Below are 21,431 nucleotides of genomic sequence, written 5' to 3'. Positions count from 1 at the left end.
TGTTCCCCTGTCTCCCCGAAGACCAAAAAACCATGACATTTGCAGATCTGAAGTTTCCTTGCGGAGATAGCCCATGCTATATCTTGCATTTGTTAGGAAAAACTGCTTAGAGTGAGAAAAGTGCCCATTGCAGAAAGAGCTCAAATTCGAAAAACAAACACGTATTCATGTTCCCCCGGCTCACTGAACACCAAAAAACCATGAGTTCTGCAGATCTGGTTTCCTTGCGGAGATAGCCCATGCTATATCTTGCATTTGTTAGGAAAAACTGCTTATAGCATGAAAAGTGCCCATTGCAGATAGAGCTCAAATAAGCAAAACAAACACATATTCCTGTTCCCCTGCCTCCCCGAAGACCAAAAAACCATGACTTTTGCAGATCTGAAGTTTCCTTGCGGAGATAGCCCTTGCTATATCTTGCATTTGTTAGGAAAAACTGCTTATAGTATGAAAAGTGCCCATTGCAGAAAAAGCTTAAATTCGAAAAACAAACACATATTCCTGTTCCCCTGCCTCCCCGAAGACCAAAAAACCATGACTTTTGCAGATGTGAAGTTTCCTTGCGGAGATAGCCCATGCTATATCTTGCATTTGTTAGGAAAAACTGCTTAGAGCATGAAAAGTGCCCATTGCAGAAAGAGCTCAAATTCGAAAAACAAACACGTATTCATGTTCCCCCGGCTCACTGAACACCAAAAAACCATGACTTTTGCAGATCTGAAGTTTCCTTGCGGAGATAGCCCATTTTATATCTTGCATTTGTTAGGAAAAACTGCTTATAGTATGAAAAGTGCCCATTGCAGAAAGAGCTCAAATTCGAAAAACAAACACATATTCATGTTCCCCTGTCTCCCCGAAGACCAAAAAACCATGACATTTGCAGATCTGAAGTTTCCTTGCAGAGATAGCCCATGTTATATCTTGCATTTGTTAGGAAAAACTGCTTAGAGCATGAAAAGTGCCCATTGCAGAAAGAGCTCAAATTCGAAAAACAAACACGTATTCATGTTCCCCCGGCTCACTGAACACCAAAAAACCATGAGTTTTGCAGAAATGAAGTTTCCTTGCGGAGATAGCCCATGATATATCTTGCATTTGTTAGGAAAAACTGCTTATAGTATGAAAAGTGCCCATTTCACAAAGAGCTCAAATTCAAAAAACAAACACATATTCATGTTCCCCTGCCTCCCCGAAGACCAAAAAACCATGACTTTTGCAGATCTGAAGTTTCCTTGCGGAGATAGCCCATGCTATATCTTGCATTTGTTAGGAAAAACTGCTTATAGCATGAAAAGTGCCCATTGCAGATAGAGCTCAAATTCGCAAAACAAACACATATTCCTGTTCCCCTGCCTCCCCGAAGACCAAAAAACCATGACTTTTGCAGATCTGAAGTTTCCTTGCGGAGATAGCCCATGCTATATCTTGCATTTGTTAGGAAAAACTGCTTATAGTATGAAAAGTTCCCATTGCAGAAAGAGCTCAAATTCAAAAAACAAACACATATTCCTGTTCCCCTGCCTCCCCGATGACGAAAAAACCATGACTTTTGCAGATCTGAAGTTTCCTTGCGGAGATAGCCCATTTTATATCTTGCATTTGTTAGGAAAAACTGCTTATAGTATGAAAAGTGCCCATTGCAGAAAGAGCTATATCTTGCATTTGTTAGGAAAAACTGCTTATAGTATGAAAAGTGCCCATTGCAGAAAAAGCTCAAATTCGAAAAACAAACACATATTCCTGTTCCCCTGCCTCCCCGAAGACCAAAAAACCATGACTTTTGCAGATGTGAAGTTTCCTTGCGGAGATAGCCCATGCTATATCTTGCATTTGTTAGGAAAAACTGCTTAGAGCATGAAAAGTGCCCATTGCAGAAAGAGCTCAAATTCGAAAAACAAACACGTATTCATGTTCCCCCGGCTCACTGAACACCAAAAAACCATGACTTTTGCAGATCTGAAGTTCCCTTGCGGAGATAGCCCATGTTATATCTTGCATTTGTTAGGAAAAACTGCTTATAGTATGAAAAGTGCCCATTGCAGAAAGAGCTCAAATTCGAAAAACAAACACATATTCCTGTTCCCCTGCCTCCCCGAAGATCAAAAAACCATGACTTTTGCAGATGTGAAGTTTCCTTGCGGAGATAGCCCATGCTATATCTTGCATTTGTTAGGAAAAACTGCTTAGAGCATGAAAAGTGCCCATTGCAGAAAGAGCTCAAATTCGAAAAACAAACACGTATTCATGTTCCCCCGGCTCACTGAACACCAAAAAACCATGAGTTTTGCAGATTTGAAGTTTCCTTGCGGAGATAGCCCATGCTATATCTTGCATTTGTTAGGAAAAACTGCTTATAGCATGAAAAGTGCCCATTGCAGATAGAGCTCAAATAAGCAAAACAAACACATATTCCTGTTCCCCTGCCTCCCCGAAGACCAAAAAACCATGACTTTTGCAGATCTGAAGTTTCCTTGCGGAGATAGCCCATGCTATATCTTGCATTTGTTAGGAAAAACTGCTTATAGTATGAAAAGTGCCCATTGCAGAAAAAGCTCAAATTCGAAAAACAAACACATATTCCTGTTCCCCTGCCTCCCCGAAGACCAAAAAACCATGACTTTTGCAGATGTGAAGTTTCCTTGCGGAGATAGCCCATGCTATATCTTGCATTTGTTAGGAAAAACTGCTTAGAGCATGAAAAGTGCCCATTGCAGAAAGAGCTCAAATTCGAAAAACAAACACGTATTCATGTTCCCCCGGCTCACTGAACACCAAAAAACCATGACTTTTGCAGATCTGAAGTTTCCTTGCGGAGATAGCCCATTTTATATCTTGCATTTGTTAGGAAAAACTGCTTATAGTATGAAAAGTGCCCATTGCAGAAAGAGCTCAAATTCGAAAAACAAACATATATTCCTGTTCCCCTGCCTCCCCGAAGATCAAAAAACCATGTCTTTTGCAGATCTGAAGTTTCCTTGCAGAGATAGCCCATGCTATATCTTGCATTTGTTAGGAAAAACTGCTTAGAGCATGAAAAGTGCCCATTGCAGAAAGAGCTCAAATTCGAAAAACAAACACGTATTCATGTTCCCCCGGCTCACTGAACACCAAAAAACCATGAGTTTTGCAGATCTGAAGTTTCCTTGCGGAGATAGCCCATGTTATATCTTGCATTTGTTAGGAAAAACTGCTTATAGTATGAAAAGTGCCCATTGCAGAAAGAGCTCAAATTCGAAAAACAAACACATATTCCTGTTCCCCTGCCTCCCCGAAGATCAAAAAACCTTGACTTTTGCAGATCTGAAGTTTCCTTGCAGAGATAGCCCATGCTATATCTTGCATTTGTTAGGAAAAACTGCTTAGAGCATGAAAAGTGCCCATTGCAGAAAGAGCTCAAATTCGAAAAACAAACACGTATTCATGTTCCCCCGGCTCACTGAACACCAAAAAACCATGAGATTTGCAGATCTGAAGTTTCCTTGTGGAGATAGCCCATGTTATATCTTGCATTTGTTAGGAAAAACTGCTTATAGCATGAAAAGTGCCCATTGCAGATAGAGCTCAAATTCGCAAAACAAACACATATTCATGTTCCCCTGTCTCCCCGAAGACCAAAAAACCATGACATTTGCAGATCTGAAGTTTCCTTGCGGAGATAGCCCATGCTATATCTTGCATTTGTTAGGAAAAACTGCTTAGAGCATGAAAAGTGCCCATTGCAGAAAGAGCTCAAATTCGAAAAACAAACACGTATTCATGTTCCCCCGGCTCACTGAACACCAAAAAACCATGACTTTTGCAGATCTGACGTTTCCTTGCGGAGATAGCCCATGTTATATCTTGCATTTGTTAGGAAAAACTGCTTATAGTATGAAAAGTGCCCATTGCAGAAAGAGCTCAAATTCGCAAAACAAACACATATTCATGTTCCCCTGTCTCCCCGAAGACCAAAAAACCATGACTTTTGCAGATCTGAAGTTTCCTTGCGGAGATAGCCCATGCTATATCTTGCATTTGTTAGGAAAAACTGCTTATAGCATGAAAAGTGCCCATTGCAGATAGAGCTCAAATTCGCAAAACAAACACATATTCCTGTTCCCCTGCCTCCCCGAAGACCAAAAAACCATGACTTTTGCAGATCTGAAGTTTCCTTGCGGAGATAGCCCATGCTATATCTTGCATTTGTTAGGAAAAACTGCTTATAGTATGAAAAGTTCCCATTGCAGAAAAAGCTCGAATTCGAAAAACAAACACATATTCCTGTTCCCCTGCCTCCCCGAAGACCAAAAAACTATGACTTTTGCAATTGTGAAGTTTCCTTGCGGAGATAGACCATGCTATATCTTGCATTTGTTAGGAAAAACTGCTTATAGCATGAAAAGTGCCCATTGCAGATAGAGCTCAAATAAGCAAAACAAACACATATTCCTGTTCCCCTGCCTCCCCGAAGACCAAAAAACCATGACTTTTGCAGATCTGAAGTTTCCTTGCGGAGATAGCCCATGCTATATCTTGCATTTGTTAGGAAAAACTGCTTAGAGCATGAAAAGTGCCCATTGCAGAAAGAGCTCAAATTCGAAAAACAAACACGTATTCATGTTCCCCCGGCTCACTGAACACCAAAAAACCATGACTTTTGCAGATCTGACGTTTCCTTGCGGAGATAGCCCATGTTATATCTTGCATTTGTTAGGAAAAACTGCTTATAGTATGAAAAGTTCCCATTGCAGAAAAAGCTCGAATTCGAAAAACAAACACATATTCCTGTTCCCCTGCCTCCCCGAAGACCAAAAAACCATGACTTTTGCAATTGTGAAGTTTCCTTGCGGAGATAGACCATGCTATATCTTGCATTTGTTAGGAAAAACTGCTTAGAGCATGAAAAGTGCCCATTGCAGAAAGAGCTCAAATTCGAAAAACAAACACGTATTCATATTCCCCTGTCTCCCCAAAGACCAAAAAACCATGACTTTTGCAGATCTGAAGTTTCCTTGCGGAGATAGCCCATGCTATATCTTGCATTTGTTAGGAAAAACTGCTTATAGCATGAAAAGTGCCCATTGCAGATAGAGCTCAAATTCGCAAAACAAACACATATTCCTGTTTTCCTGCCTCCCCGAAGACCAAAAAACCATGACTTTTGCAGATCTGAAGTTTCCTTCCGGAGATAGCCCATGCTATATCTTGCATTTGTTAGGAAAAACTGCTTATAGCATGAAAAGTGCCCATTGCAGATAGAGCTCAAATTCGCAAAACAAACACATATTCCTGTTCCCCTGCCTCCCCGAAGACCAAAAAACCATGACTTTTGCAGATCTGAAGTTTCCTTGCGGAGATAGCCCATGCTATATCTTGCATTTGTTAGGAAAAACTGCTTATAGTATGAAAAGTGCCCATTGCAGTAAAAGCTCAAATTCGAAAAACAAACACATATTCCTGTTCCCCTGCCTCCCCGAAGACCAAAAAACCATGACTTTTGCAGATGTGAAGTTTCCTTGCGGAGATAGCCCATGCTATATCTTGCATTTGTTAGGAAAAACTGCTTAGAGCATGAAAAGTGCCCATTGCAGAAAGAGCTCAAATTCGAAAAACAAACACGTATTCATGTTCCCCCGGCTCACTGAACACCAAAAAACCATGACTTTTGCAGATCTGAAGTTTCCTTGCGGAGATAGCCCATGCTATATCTTGCATTTGTTAGGAAAAACTGCTTAGAGTGAGAAAAGTGCCCATTGCAGAAAGAGCTCAAATTCGAAAAACAAACACGTATTCATGTTCCCCCGGCTCACTGAACACCAAAAAACCATGAGTTCTGCAGATCTGGTTTCCTTGCGGAGATAGCCCATGCTATATCTTGCATTTGTTAGGAAAAACTGCTTATAGCATGAAAAGTGCCCATTGCAGATAGAGCTCAAATTCGCAAAACAAACACATATTCCTGTTCCCCTGACTCCCCGAAGACCAAAAAACCATGACTTTTGCAGATGTGAAGTTTCCTTGCGGAGATAGCCCATGCTATATTTTGCATTTGTTAGGAAAAACTGCTTAGAGCATGAAAAGTGCCCATTGCAGATAGAGCTCAAATTCGCAAAACAAACACATATTCCTGTTCCCCTGCCTCCCCGAAGACCAAAAAACCATGACTTTTGCAGATCTGAAGTTTCCTTGCGGAGATAGCCCATGCTATATCTAGCATTTGTTAGGAAAAACTGCTTATAGCATGAAAAGTGCCCATTGCAGATAGAGCTCAAATTCGCAAAACAAACACATATTCCTGTTCCCCTGCCTCCCCGAAGACCAAAAAACCATGACTTTTGCAGATGTGAAGTTTCCGTGCGGAGATAGCCCATGCTATATCTTGCATTTGTTAGGAAAAACTGCTTAGAGCATGAAAAGTGCCCATTGCAGAAAGAGCTCAAATTCGAAAAACAAACACATATTCATGTTCCCCCGGCTCACTGAACACCAAAAAACCATGACTTTTGCAGATCTGAAGTTTCCTTGCGGAGATAGCCCATGTTATATCTTGCATTTGTTAGGAAAAACTGCTTATAGTATGAAAAGTGCCCATTGCAGAAAGAGCTCAAATTCGCAAAACAAACACATATTCATGTTCCCCTGTCTCCCCGAAGACCAAAAAACCATGACTTTTGCAGATCTGAAGTTTCCTTGCGGAGATAGCCCATGCTATATCTTGCATTTGTTAGGAAAAACTGCTTATAGCATGAAAAGTGCCCATTGCAGATAGAGCTCAAATTCGCAAAACAAACACATATTCCTGTTCCCCTGCCTCCCCGAAGACCAAAAAACCATGACTTTTGCAGATCTGAAGTTTCCTTGCGGAGATAGCCCATGCTATATCTTGCATTTGTTAGGAAAAACTGCTTATAGTATGAAAAGTTCCCATTGCAGAAAAAGGTCGAATTCGAAAAACAAACACATATTCCTGTTCCCCTGCCTCCCCGAAGACCAAAAAACCATGACTTTTGCAATTGTGAAGTTTCCTTGCGGAGATAGACCATGCTATATCTTGCATTTGTTAGGAAAAACTGCTTAGAGCATGAAAAGTGCCCATTGCAGAAAGAGCTCAAATTCGAAAAACAAACACGTATTCATATTCCCCTGTCTCCCCAAAGACCAAAAAACCATGACTTTTGCAGATCTGATGTTTCCTTGCGGAGATAGCCCATGCTATATCTTGCATTTGTTAGGAAAAACTGCTTATAGCATGAAAAGTGCCCATTGCAGATAGAGCTCAAATTCGCAAAACAAACACATATTCCTGTTTTCCTGCCTCCCCGAAGACCAAAAAACCATGACTTTTGCAGATCTGAAGTTTCCTTCCGGAGATAGCCCATGCTATATCTTGCATTTGTTAGGAAAAACTGCTTATAGCATGAAAAGTGCCCATTGCAGATAGAGCTCAAATTCGCAAAACAAACACATATTCCTGTTCCCCTGACTCCCCGAAGACCAAAAAACCATGACTTTTGCAGATGTGAAGTTTCCTTGCGGAGATAGCCCATGCTATATCTTGCATTTGTTAGGAAAAACTGCTTAGAGCATGAAAAGTGCCCATTGCAGAAAGAGCTCAAATTCGAAAAACAAACACGTATTCATGTTCCCCCGGCTTACTGAACACCAAAAAACCATGGGTTTTGCAGATCTGAAGTTTCCTTGCGGAGATAGCCCATGCTATATTTTGCATTTGTTAGGAAAAACTGCTTAGAGCATGAAAAGTGCCCATTGCAGAAAGAGCTCAAATTCGAAAAACAAACACGTATTCATGTTCCCCCGGCTCACTGAACACCAAAAAACCATGACTTTTGCAGATCTGAAGTTTCCTTGCGGAGATAGCCCATGTTATATCTTGCATTTGTTAGGAAAAACTGCTTATAGCATGAAAAGTGCCCATTGCAGATAGAGCTCAAATTCGCAAAACAAACACATATTCCTGTTCCCCTGACTCCCCGAAGACCAAAAAACCATGACTTTTGCAGATGTGAAGTTTCCTTGCGGAGATAGCCCATGCTATATTTTGCATTTGTTAGGAAAAACTGCTTAGAGCATGAAAAGTGCCCATTGCAGATAGAGCTCAAATTCGCAAAACAAACACATATTCCTGTTCCCCTGCCTCCCCGAAGACCAAAAAACCATGACTTTTGCAGATCTGAAGTTTCCTTGCGGAGATAGCCCATGCTATATCTTGCATTTGTTAGGAAAAACTGCTTATAGCATGAAAAGTGCCCATTGCAGATAGAGCTCAAATTCGCAAAACAAACACATATTCCTGTTCCCCTGCCTCCCCGAAGACCAAAAAACCATGACTTTTGCAGATGTGAAGTTTCCGTGCGGAGATAGCCCATGCTATATCTTGCATTTGTTAGGAAAAACTGCTTAGAGCATGAAAAGTGCCCATTGCAGAAAGAGATCAAATTCGAAAAACAAACACATATTCATGTTCCCCCGGCTCACTGAACACCAAAAAACCATGACTTTTGCAGATCTGAAGTTTCCTTGCGGAGATAGCCCATGTTATATCTTGCATTTGTTAGGAAAAACTGCTTATAGTATGAAAAGTGCCCATTGCAGAAAGAGCTCAAATTCGCAAAACAAACACATATTCATGTTCCCCTGTCTCCCCGAAGACCAAAAAACCATGACTTTTGCAGATCTGAAGTTTCCTTGCGGAGATAGCCCATGCTATATCTTGCATTTGTTAGGAAAAACTGCTTATAGCATGAAAAGTGCCCATTGCAGATAGAGCTCAAATTCGCAAAACAAACACATATTCCTGTTCCCCTGCCTCCCCGAAGACCAAAAAACCATGACTTTTGCAGATCTGAAGTTTCCTTGCGGAGATAGCCCATGCTATATCTTGCATTTGTTAGGAAAAACTGCTTATAGTATGAAAAGTTCCCATTGCAGAAAAAGCTCGAATTCGAAAAACAAACACATATTCCTGTTCCCCTGCCTCCCCGAAGACCAAAAAACCATGACTTTTGCAATTGTGAAGTTTCCTTGCGGAGATAGACCATGCTATATCTTGCATTTGTTAGGAAAAACTGCTTAGAGCATGAAAAGTGCCCATTGCAGAAAGAGCTCAAATTCGAAAAACAAACACGTATTCATATTCCCCTGTCTCCCCAAAGACCAAAAAACCATGACTTTTGCAGATCTGATGTTTCCTTGCGGAGATAGCCCATGCTATATCTTGCATTTGTTAGGAAAAACTGCTTATAGCATGAAAAGTGCCCATTGCAGATAGAGCTCAAATTCGCAAAACAAACACATATTCCTGTTTTCCTGCCTCCCCGAAGACCAAAAAACCATGACTTTTGCAGATCTGAAGTTTCCTTCCGGAGATAGCCCATGCTATATCTTGCATTTGTTAGGAAAAACTGCTTATAGTATGAAAAGTGCCCATTGCAGTAAAAGCTCAAATTCGAAAAACAAACACATATTCCTGTTCCCCTGCCTCCCCGAAGACCAAAAAACCATGACTTTTGCAGATCTGAAGTTTCCTTGCGGAGATAGCCCATGCTATATCTTGCATTTGTTAGGAAAAACTGCTTATAGTATGAAAAGTGCCCATTGCAGTAAAAGCTCAAATTCGAAAAACAAACACATATTCCTGTTCCCCTGCCTCCCCGAAGACCAAAAAACCTTGACTTTTGCAGATGTGAAGTTTCCTTGCGGAGATAGCCCATGCTATATCTTGCATTTGTTAGGAAAAACTGCTTATAGCATGAAAAGTGCCCATTGCAGATAGAGCTCAAATTCGCAAAACAAACACATATTCCTGTTCCCCTGCCTCCCCGAAGAACAAAAAACAATGACTTTTGCAGATGTGAAGTTTCCGTGCGGAGATAGCCCATGCTATATCTTGCATTTGTTAGGAAAAACTGCTTAGAGCATGAAAAGTGCCCATTGCAGAAAGAGCTCAAATTCGAAAAACAAACACATATTCATGTTCCCCCGGCTCACTGAACACCAAAAAACCATGACTTTTGCAGATCTGAAGTTTCCTTGCGGAGATAGCCCATGTTATATCTTGCATTTGTTAGGAAAAACTGCTTATAGTATGAAAAGTGCCCATTGCAGAAAGAGCTCAAATTCGCAAAACAAACACATATTCATGTTCCCCTGTCTCCCCGAAGACCAAAAAACCATGACTTTTGCAGATCTGAAGTTTCCTTGCGGAGATAGCCCATGCTATATCTTGCATTTGTTAGGAAAAACTGCTTATAGCATGAAAAGTGCCCATTGCAGATAGAGCTCAAATTCGCAAAACAAACACATATTCCTGTTCCCCTGCCTCCCCGAAGACCAAAAAACCATGACTTTTGCAGATCTGAAGTTTCCTTGCGGAGATAGCCCATGCTATATCTTGCATTTGTTAGGAAAAACTGCTTATAGTATGAAAAGTTCCCATTGCAGAAAAAGCTCGAATTCGAAAAACAAACACATATTCCTGTTCCCCTGCCTCCCCGAAGACCAAAAAACCATGACTTTTGCAATTGTGAAGTTTCCTTGCGGAGATAGACCATGCTATATCTTGCATTTGTTAGGAAAAACTGCTTAGAGCATGAAAAGTGCCCATTGCAGAAAGAGCTCAAATTCGAAAAACAAACACGTATTCATATTCCCCTGTCTCCCCAAAGACCAAAAAACCATGACTTTTGCAGATCTGATGTTTCCTTGCGGAGATAGCCCATGCTATATCTTGCATTTGTTAGGAAAAACTGCTTATAGCATGAAAAGTGCCCATTGCAGATAGAGCTCAAATTCGCAAAACAAACACATATTCCTGTTTTCCTGCCTCCCCGAAGACCAAAAAACCATGACTTTTGCAGATCTGAAGTTTCCTTCCGGAGATAGCCCATGCTATATCTTGCATTTGTTAGGAAAAACTGCTTATAGCATGAAAAGTGCCCATTGCAGATAGAGCTCAAATTCGCAAAACAAACACATATTCCTGTTCCCCTGCCTCCCCGAAGACCAAAAAACCATGACTTTTGCAGATCTGAAGTTTCCTTGCGGAGATAGCCCATGCTATATCTTGCATTTGTTAGGAAAAACTGCTTATAGTATGAAAAGTGCCCATTGCAGTAAAAGCTCAAATTCGAAAAACAAACACATATTCCTGTTCCCCTGCCTCCCCGAAGACCAAAAAACCATGACTTTTGCAGATGTGAAGTTTCCTTGCGGAGATAGCCCATGCTATATCTTGCATTTGTTAGGAAAAACTGCTTAGAGCATGAAAAGTGCCCATTGCAGAAAGAGCTCAAATTCGAAAAACAAACACGTATTCATGTTCCCCCGGCTCACTGAACACCAAAAAACCATGACTTTTGCAGATCTGAAGTTTCCTTGCGGAGATAGCCCATGTTATATCTTGCATTTGTTAGGAAAAACTGCTTAGAGCATGAAAAGTGCCCATTGCAGAAAGAGCTCAAATTCGAAAAACAAACACGTATTCATGTTCCCCCGGCTCACTGAACACCAAAAAACCATGAGTTTTGCAGAAATGAAGTTTCCTTGCGGAGATAGCCCATGATATATCTTGCATTTGTTAGGAAAAACTGCTTATAGTATGAAAAGTGCCCATTTCACAAAGAGCTCAAATTCAAAAAACAAACACATATTCATGTTCCCCTGCCTCCCCGAAGACCAAAAAACCATGACTTTTGCAGATCTGAAGTTTCCTTGCGGAGATAGCCCATGCTATATCTTGCATTTGTTAGGAAAAACTGCTTATAGCATGAAAAGTGCCCATTGCAGATAGAGCTCAAATTTGCAAAACAAACACATATTCCTGTTCCCCTGCCTCCCCGAAGACCAAAAAACCATGACTTTTGCAGATCTGAAGTTTCCTTGCGGAGATAGCCCATGCTATATCTTGCATTTGTTAGGAAAAACTGCTTATAGTATGAAAAGTGCCCATTTCACAAAGAGCTCAAATTCAAAAAACAAACACATATTCATCTTCCCCTGCCTCCCCGAAGACCAAAAAACCATGACTTTTGCAGATCTGAAGTTTCCTTGCGGAGATAGCCCATGCTATATCTTGCATTTGTTAGGAAAAACTGCTTATAGCATGAAAAGTGCCCATTGCAGATAGAGCTCAAATTCGCAAAACAAACACATATTCATGTTCCCCCGGCTCACTGAACACCAAAAAACCATGAGTTTTGCAGATCTGAAGTTTCCTTGCGGAGATAGCCCATGCTATATCTTGCATTTGTTAGGAAAAACTGCTTATAGTATGAAAAGTTCCCATTGCAGAAAGAGCTCAAATTCAAAAAACAAACACATATTCCTGTTCCCCTGCCTCCCCGAAGACGAAAAAACCATGACTTTTGCAGATCTGAAGTTTCCTTGCGGAGATAGCCCATTTTATATCTTGCATTTGTTAGGAAAAACTGCTTATAGTATGAAAAGTGCCCATTGCAGAAAGAGCTATATCTTGCATTTGTTAGGAAAAACTGCTTATAGTATGAAAAGTGCCCATTGCAGAAAGAGCTCAAATTCGAAAAACAAACACATATTCCTGTTCCCCTGCCTCCCCGAAGACCAAAAAACCATGACTTTTGCAGATCTGAAGTTTCCTTGCGGAGATAGCCCATGCTATATCTTGCATTTGTTAGGAAAAACTGCTTAGAGGATGAAAAGTGCCCATTGCAGAAAGAGCTCAAATTCGAAAAACAAACACGTATTCATGTTCCCCCGGCTCACTGAACACCAAAAAACCATGACTTTTGCAGATCTGAAGTTTCCTTGTGGAGATAGCCCATGTTATATCTTGCATTTGTTAGGAAAAACTGGTTATAGCATGAAAAGTGCCCATTGCAGATAGAGCTCAAATTCGCAAAACAAACACATATTCATGTTCCCCTGACTCCCCGAAGACCAAAAAACCATGACTTTTGCAGATCTGAAGTTTCCTTGCGGAGATAGCCCATGCTATATCTTGCATTTGTTAGGAAAAACTGCTTAGAGCATGAAAAGTGCCCATTGCAGAAAGAGCTCAAATTCGAAAAACAAACACGTATTCATGTTCCCCCGGCTCACTGAACACCAAAAAACCATGAGTTTTGCAGATTTGAAGTTTCCTTGCGGAGATAGCCCATGCTATATCTTGCATTTGTTAGGAAAAACTGCTTATAGCATGAAAAGTGCCCATTGCAGATAGAGCTCAAATAAGCAAAACAAACACATATTCCTGTTCCCCTGCCTCCCCGAAGATCAAAAAACCATGACTTTTGCAGATCTGAAGTTTCCTTGCGGAGATAGCCCATGCTATATCTTGCATTTGTTAGGAAAAACTGCTTATAGTATGAAAAGTGCCCATTGCAGAAAAAGCTCAAATTCGAAAAACAAACACATATTCCTGTTCCCCTGCCTCCCCGAAGACCAAAAAACCATGACTTTTGCAGATGTGAAGTTTCCTTGCGGAGATAGCCCATGCTATATCTTGCATTTGTTAGGAAAAACTGCTTAGAGCATGAAAAGTGCCCATTGCAGAAAGAGCTCAAATTCGAAAAACAAACACGTATTCATGTTCCCCCGGCTCACTGAACACCAAAAAACCATGACTTTTGCAGATCTGAAGTTTCCTTGCGGAGATAGCCCATTTTATATCTTGCATTTGTTAGGAAAAACTGCTTATAGTATGAAAAGTGCCCATTGCAGAAAGAGCTCAAATTCGAAAAACAAACACATATTCCTGTTCCCCTGCCTCCCCGAAGATCAAAAAACCATGTCTTTTGCAGATCTGAAGTTTCCTTGCAGAGATAGCCCATGCTATATCTTGCATTTGTTAGGAAAAACTGCTTAGAGCATGAAAAGTGCCCATTGCAGAAAGAGCTCAAATTCGAAAAACAAACACGTATTCATGTTCCCCCGGCTCACTGAACACCAAAAAACCATGAGTTTTGCAGATCTGAAGTTTCCTTGCGGAGATAGCCCATGTTATATCTTGCATTTGTTAGGAAAAACTGCTTATAGTATGAAAAGTGCCCATTGCAGAAAGAGCTCAAATTCGAAAAACAAACACATATTCCTGTTCCCCTGCCTCCCCGAAGATCAAAAAACCTTGACTTTTGCAGATCTGAAGTTTCCTTGCAGAGATAGCCCATGCTATATCTTGCATTTGTTAGGAAAAACTGCTTAGAGCATGAAAAGTGCCCATTGCAGAAAGAGCTCAAATTCGAAAAACAAACACGTATTCATGTTCCCCCGGCTCACTGAACACCAAAAAACCATGAGATTTTCAGATCTGAAGTTTCCTTGTGGAGATAGCCCATGTTATATCTTGCATTTGTTAGGAAAAACTGCTTATAGCATGAAAAGTGCCCATTGCAGATAGAGCTCAAATAAGCAAAACAAACACATATTCCTGTTCCCCTGCCTCCCCGAAGACCAAAAAACCATGACTTTTGCAGATCTGAAGTTTCCTTGCGGAGATAGCCCATGCTATATCTTGCATTTGTTAGGAAAAACTGCTTATAGTATGAAAAGTGCCCATTGCAGAAAAAGCTCAAATTCGAAAAACAAACACATATTCCTGTTCCCCTGCCTCCCCGAAGACCAAAAAACCATGACTTTTGCAGATGTGAAGTTTCCTTGCGGAGATAACCCATGCTATATCTTGCATTTGTTAGGAAAAACTGCTTAGAGCATGAAAAGTGCCCATTGCAGAAAGAGCTCAAATTCGAAAAACAAACACGTATTCATGTTCCCCCGGCTCACTGAACACCAAAAAACCATGACTTTTGCAGATCTGAAGTTTCCTTGCGGAGATAGCCCATTTTATATCTTGCATTTGTTAGGAAAAACTGCTTATAGTATGAAAAGTTCCCATTGCAGAAAGAGCTCAAATTCAAAAAACAAACACATATTCATGTTCCCCTGTCTCCCCGAAGACCAAAAAACCATGACATTTGCAGATCTGAAGTTTCCTTGCAGAGATAGCCCATGCTATATCTTGCATTTGTTAGGAAAAACTGGTTAGAGTGAGAAAAGTGCCCATTGCAGAAAGAGCTCAAATTCGAAAAACAAACACGTATTCATGTTCCCCCGGCTCACTGAACACCAAAAAACCATGAGTTCTGCAGATCTGGTTTCCTTGCGGAGATAGCCCATGCTATATCTTGCATTTGTTAGGAAAAACTGCTTATAGCATGAAAAGTGCCCATTGCAGATAGAGCTCAAATTCGCAAAACAAACACATATTCCTGTTCCCCTGACTCCCCGAAGACCAAAAAACCATGACTTTTGCAGATGTGAAGTTTCCTTGCGGAGATAGCCCATGCTATATCTTGCATTTGTTAGGAAAAACTGCTTAGAGCATGAAAAGTGCCCATTGCAGAAAGAGCTCAAATTCGAAAAACAAACACGTATTCATGTTCCCCCGGCTTACTGAACACCAAAAAACCATGGGTTTTGCAGATCTGAAGTTTCCTTGCGGAGATAGCCCATGCTATATTTTGCATTTGTTAGGAAAAACTGCTTAGAGCATGAAAAGTGCCCATTGCAGAAAGAGCTCAAATTCGAAAAACAAACACGTATTCATGTTCCCCCGGCTCACTGAACACCAAAAAACCATGACTTTTGCAGATCTGAAGTTTCCTTGCGGAGATAGCCCATGTTATATCTTGCATTTGTTAGGAAAAACTGCTTATAGTATGAAAAGTGCCCATTGCAGAAAAAGCTCAAATTCGAAAAACAAACACATATTCCTGTTCCCCTGCCTCCCCGAAGACCAAAAAACCATGACTTTTGCAATTGTGAAGTTTCCTTGCGGAGATAGCCCATGCTATATCTTGCATTTGTTAGGAAAAACTGCTTAGAGCATGAAAAGTGCCCATTGCAGAAAGAGCTCAAATTCGAAAAACAAACACGTATTCATGTTCCCCTGTCTCCCCAAAGACCAAAAAACCATGACTTTTGCAGATCTGAAGTTTCCTTGCGGAGATAGCCCATGCTATATCTTGCATTTGTTAGGAAAAACTGCTTATAGCATGAAAAGTGCCCATTGCAGATAGAGCTCAAATTCGCAAAACAAACACATATTCCTGTTCCCCTGCCTCCCCGAAGACCAAAAAACCATGACTTTTGCAGATCTGAAGTTTCCTTGCGGAGATAGCCCATGCTATATCTTGCATTTGTTAGGAAAAACTGCTTATAGCATGAAAAGTGCCCATTGCAGATAGAGCTCAAATTCAAAAAACAAACACATATTCCTGTTCCCCTGCCTCCCCGAAGACCAAAAAACCATGACTTTTGCAGATCTGAAGTTTCCTTGCGGAGATAGCCCATGCTATATCTTGCATTTGTTAGGAAAAACTGCTTATAGTATGAAAAGTGCCCATTGCAGTAAAAGTTCAAATTCGCAAAACAAACACATATTCCTGTTCCCCTGCCTCCCCGAAGACCAAAAAACCATGACTTTTGCAGATGTGAAGTTTCCTTGCGGAGATAGCCCATGCTATATCTTGCATTTGTTAGGAAAAACTGCTTATAGCATGAAAAGTGCCCATTGCAGATAGAGCTCAAATTCGCAAAACAAACACATATTCCTGTTCCCCTGCCTCCCCGAAGACCAAAAAACCATGACTTTTGCAGATGTGAAGTTTCCTTGCGGAGATAGCCCATGCTATATCTTGCATTTGTTAGGAAAAACTGCTTAGAGCATGAAAAGTGCCCATTGCAGAAAGAGCTCAAATTCGAAAAACAAACACGTATTCATGTTCCCCCGGCTCACTGAACACCAAAAAACCATGACTTTTGCAGATCTGAAGTTTCCTTGCGGAGATAGCCCATGTTATATCTTGCATTTGTTAGGAAAAACTGCTTATAGTATGAAACGTGCCCATTGCAGAAAGAGCTCAAATTCGCAAAACAAACACATATTCATGTTCCCCTGTCTCCCCGAAGACCAAAAAACCATGACTTTTGCAGATCTGAAGTTTCCTTGCGGAGATAGCCCATGCTATATCTTGCATTTGTTAGGAAAAACTGCTTATCGCATGAAAAGTGCCCATTGCAGATAGAGCTCAAATTCGCAAAACAAACACATATTCCTGTTCCCCTGCCTCCCCGAAGACCAAAAAACCATGACTTTTGCAGATCTGAAGTTTCCTTGCGGAGATAGCCCATGCTATATCTTGCATTTGTTAGGAAAAACTGCTTATAGTATGAAAAGTTCCCATTGCAGAAAAAGCTCAAATTCGAAAAACAAACACATATTCCTGTTCCCCTGCCTCCCCGAAGACCAAAAAACCATGACTTTTGCAATTGTGAAGTTTCCTTGCGGAGATAGCCCATGCTATATCTTGCATTTGTTAGGAAAAACTGCTTAGAGTATGAAAAGTGCCCATTGCAGAAAGAGCTCAAATTCGAAAAACAAACACGTATTCATGTTCCCCCGGCTCACTGAACACCAAAAAACCATGACTTTTGCAGATCTGAAGTTTCCTTGCGGAGATAGCCCATGTTATATCTTGCATTTGTTAGGAAAAACTGCTTATAGTATGAAACGTGCCCATTGCAGAAAGAGCTCAAATTCGCAAAACAAACACATATTCATGTTCCCCTGTCTCCCCGAAGACCAAAAAACCATGACTTTTGCAGATCTGAAGTTTCCTTGCGGAGATAGCCCATGCTATATCTTGCATTTGTTAGGAAAAACTGCTTATCGCATGAAAAGTGCCCATTGCAGATAGAGCTCAAATTCGCAAAACAAACACATATTCCTGTTCCCCTGCCTCCCCGAAGACCAAAAAACCATGACTTTTGCAGATCTGAAGTTTCCTTGCGGAGATAGCCCATGCTATATCTTGCATTTGTTAGGAAAAACTGCTTATAGTATGAAAAGTGCCCATTGCAGTAAAAGCTCAAATTCGAAAAACAAACACATATTCCTGTTCCTTTGCCTCCCCGAAGACCAAAAAACCATGACTTTTGCAGATGTGAAGTTTCCTTGCGGAGATAGCCCATGCTATATCTTGCATTTGTTAGGAAAAACTGCTTATAGCATGAAAAGTGCCCATTGCAGATAGAGCTCAAATTCGCAAAACAAACACATATTCCTGTTCCCCTGCCTCCCCGAAGACCAAAAAACCATGACTTTTGCAGATGTGAAGTTTCCTTGCGGAGATAGCCCATGCTATATCTTGCATTTGTTAGGAAAAACTGCTTAGAGCATGAAAAGTGCCCATTGCAGAAAGAGCTCAAATTCGAAAAACAAACACGTATTCATGTTCCCCCGGCTCACTGAAGACCAAAAAACCATGACTTTTGCAGATCTGAAGTTTCCTTGCGGAGATAGCCCATGTTATATCTTGCATTTGTTAGGAAAAACTGCTTATAGTATGAAACGTGCCCATTGCAGAAAGAGCTCAAATTCGCAAAACAAACACATATTCATGTTCCCCTGTCTCCCCGAAGACCAAAAAACCATGACTTTTGCAGATCTGAAGTTTCCTTGCGGAGATAGCCCATGCTATATCTTGCATTTGTTAGGAAAAACTGCTTATAGTATGAAAAGTGCCCATTTCACAAAGAGCTCAAATTCAAAAAACAAACACATATTCATGTTCCCCTGCCTCCCCGAAGACCAAAAAACCATGACTTTTGCAGATCTGAAGTTTCCTGGCGGAGATAGCCCATGCTATATCTTGCATTTGTTAGGAAAAACTGCTTATAGCATGAAAAGTGCCCATTGCAGATAGAGCTCAAATTCGCAAAACAAACACATATTCATGTTCCCCCGGCTCACTGAACACCAAAAAACCATGAGTTTTGCAGATCTGAAGTTTCCTTGCGGAGATAGCCCATGCTATATCTTGCATTTGTTAGGAAAAACTGCTTATAGCATGAAAAGTGCCCATTGCAGATAGAGCTCAAATTCAAAAAACAAACACATATTCATGTTCCCCTGCCTCCCCGAAGACCAAAAAACCATGACTTTTGCAGATCTGAAGTTTCCTGGCGGAGATAGCCCATGCTATATCTTGCATTTGTTAGGAAAAACTGCTTATAGCATGAAAAGTGCCCATTGCAGATAGAGCTCAAATTCGCAAAACAAACACATATTCATGTTCCCCCGGCTCACTGAACACCAAAAAACCATGAGTTTTGCAGATCTGAAGTTTCCTTGCGGAGATAGCCCATGCTATATCTTGCATTTGTTAGGAAAAACTGCTTATAGCATGAAAAGTGCCCATTGCAGATAGAGCTCAAATTCGCAAAACAAACACATATTCCTGTTCCCCTGCCTCCCCGAAGATCAAAAAACCATGACTTTTGTAGATCTGAAGTTTCCTTGCGGAGATAGCCCATGATATATCTTGCATTTGTTAGGAAAAACTGCTTATAGTATGAAAAGTGCCCATTTCACAAAGAGCTCAAATTCAAAAAACAAACACATATTCATGTTCCCCTGCCTCCCCGAAGACCAAAAAACCATGACTTTTGCAGATCTGAAGTTTCCTGGCGGAGATAGCCCATGCTATATCTTGCATTTGTTAGGAAAAACTGCTTATAGCATGAAAAGTGCCCATTGCAGATAGAGCTCAAATTCGCAAAACAAACACATATTCATGTTCCCCCGGCTCACTGAACACCAAAAAACCATGAGTTTTGCAGATCTGAAGTTTCCTTGCGGAGATAGCCCATGCTATATCTTGCATTTGTTAGGAAAAACTGCTTAGAGCATGAAAAGTGCCCATTGCAGAAAGAGCTCAAATTCGAAAAACAAACACGTATTCATGTTCCCCCGGCTCACTGAACACCAAAAAACCATGACTTTTGCAGATCTGAAGTTCCCTTGCGGAGATAGCCCATGTTATATCTTGCATTTGTTAGGAAAAACTGCTTATAGTATGAAAAGTGCCCATTGCAGAAAGAGCTCAAATTCGAAAAACAAACACATATTCCTGTTCCCCTGCCTCCCCGAAGATCAAAAAACCATGACTTTTGCAGATGTGAAGTTTCCTTGCGGAGATAGCCCATGCTATATCTTGCATTTGTTAGGAAAAACTGCTTAGAGCATGAAAAGTGCCCATTGCAGAAAGAGCTCAAATTCGAAAAACAAACACGTATTCATGTTCCCCCGGCTCACTGAACACCAAAAAACCATGAGTTTTGCAGATCTGATGTCTCCTTGCAGAGATAGCCCATGTTATATCTTGCATTTGTTAGGAAAAACTGCTTATAGCATGAAAAGTGCCCATTGAAGATAGAGCTCAAATTCGAAAAACAAACACATATTCATGTTCCCCCGCCTCCCCGAAGACCAAAAAACCATGAGTTTTGCAGATCTGATGTCTCCGTGCGGAGATAGCCCATGTTATATCTTGCATTTGTTAGGAAAAACTGCTTATAGCATGAAAAGTGCCCATTGCAGATAGAGCTCAAATTCAAAAAACAAACACATATTCATCTTCCCCTGGCTCACCGAAGCCGAAAAAAGCTTGTGTTTTGCAGATCTGATGTCTCCGTGTGTAGATAGCCCATGTTATATCTTGCATTTGTTAGGAAATACTGCTTATAGCATGAAAAGTGCCCATTGCAGATAGAGCTCAAATTCGAAAAACAAAGACATATTCATGTTCCCCCGCCTCCCCGAACAGCAAAAAACCATGAGTTTTGCAGATCTGATGTCTCCGTGCGGAGATAGCCCATGTTATATCTTGCATTTGTTAGGAAAAACTGCTTATAGCATGAAAAGTGCCCATTGCAGATAGAGCTCAAATTCAAAAAACAAACACATATTCATGTTCCCCTGGCTCACCGAAGCCGAAAAAAGCTTGTGTTTTGCAGATGTGATGTCTCCGTGCGGAGATAGCCCATGTTATATCTTGCATTTGTTAGGAAAAACTGCTAATAGCATGAAAAGTGCCCATTGCAGATAGAGCTCAAATTCGAAAAACAAAGACATATTCATGTTCCCCCGCCTCCCCAAACACCAAAAACCATGAGTTTTGCAGATCTCATGTCTCCATGCGGAGATAGCCCATGTTATATCTTGCATTTGTTAGGAAAAACTGTTTATAGCATGAGAAGTGCCCATTGCAGATAGAGCTCAAATTCGAAAAACAAAGACATATTCATGTTCCCCCGCCTCCCCGAACACCAAAAAACCATGGGTTTTGCAGATCTGATGTCTCCTTGCGGAAATAGCCCATGTTATATCTTGCATTTGTTAGGAAAAACTGCTTATAGCATGAAAAGTGCCCATTGCAGATAGAGCTCAAATTTGAAAAACAAACATATTCATGTTCCCCCGCCTCCCCGAACAGCAAAAAACCATGAGTTTTGCAGATCTGATGTCTCCGTGCGGAGATAGCCCATGTTATATCTTGCATTTGTTAGGAAAAACTGCTTATAGCATGAAAAGTGCCCATTGCAGATAGAGCTCAAAT

The sequence above is a fragment of the Vipera berus genome (assembly GCF_964194415.1).
Source record: "Vipera berus genome assembly, contig: HAP1_SCAFFOLD_27, whole genome shotgun sequence".
Taxonomy (NCBI): domain Eukaryota; kingdom Metazoa; phylum Chordata; class Lepidosauria; order Squamata; family Viperidae; genus Vipera; species Vipera berus.
This window is presented reverse-complemented; position numbering follows the sequence as displayed.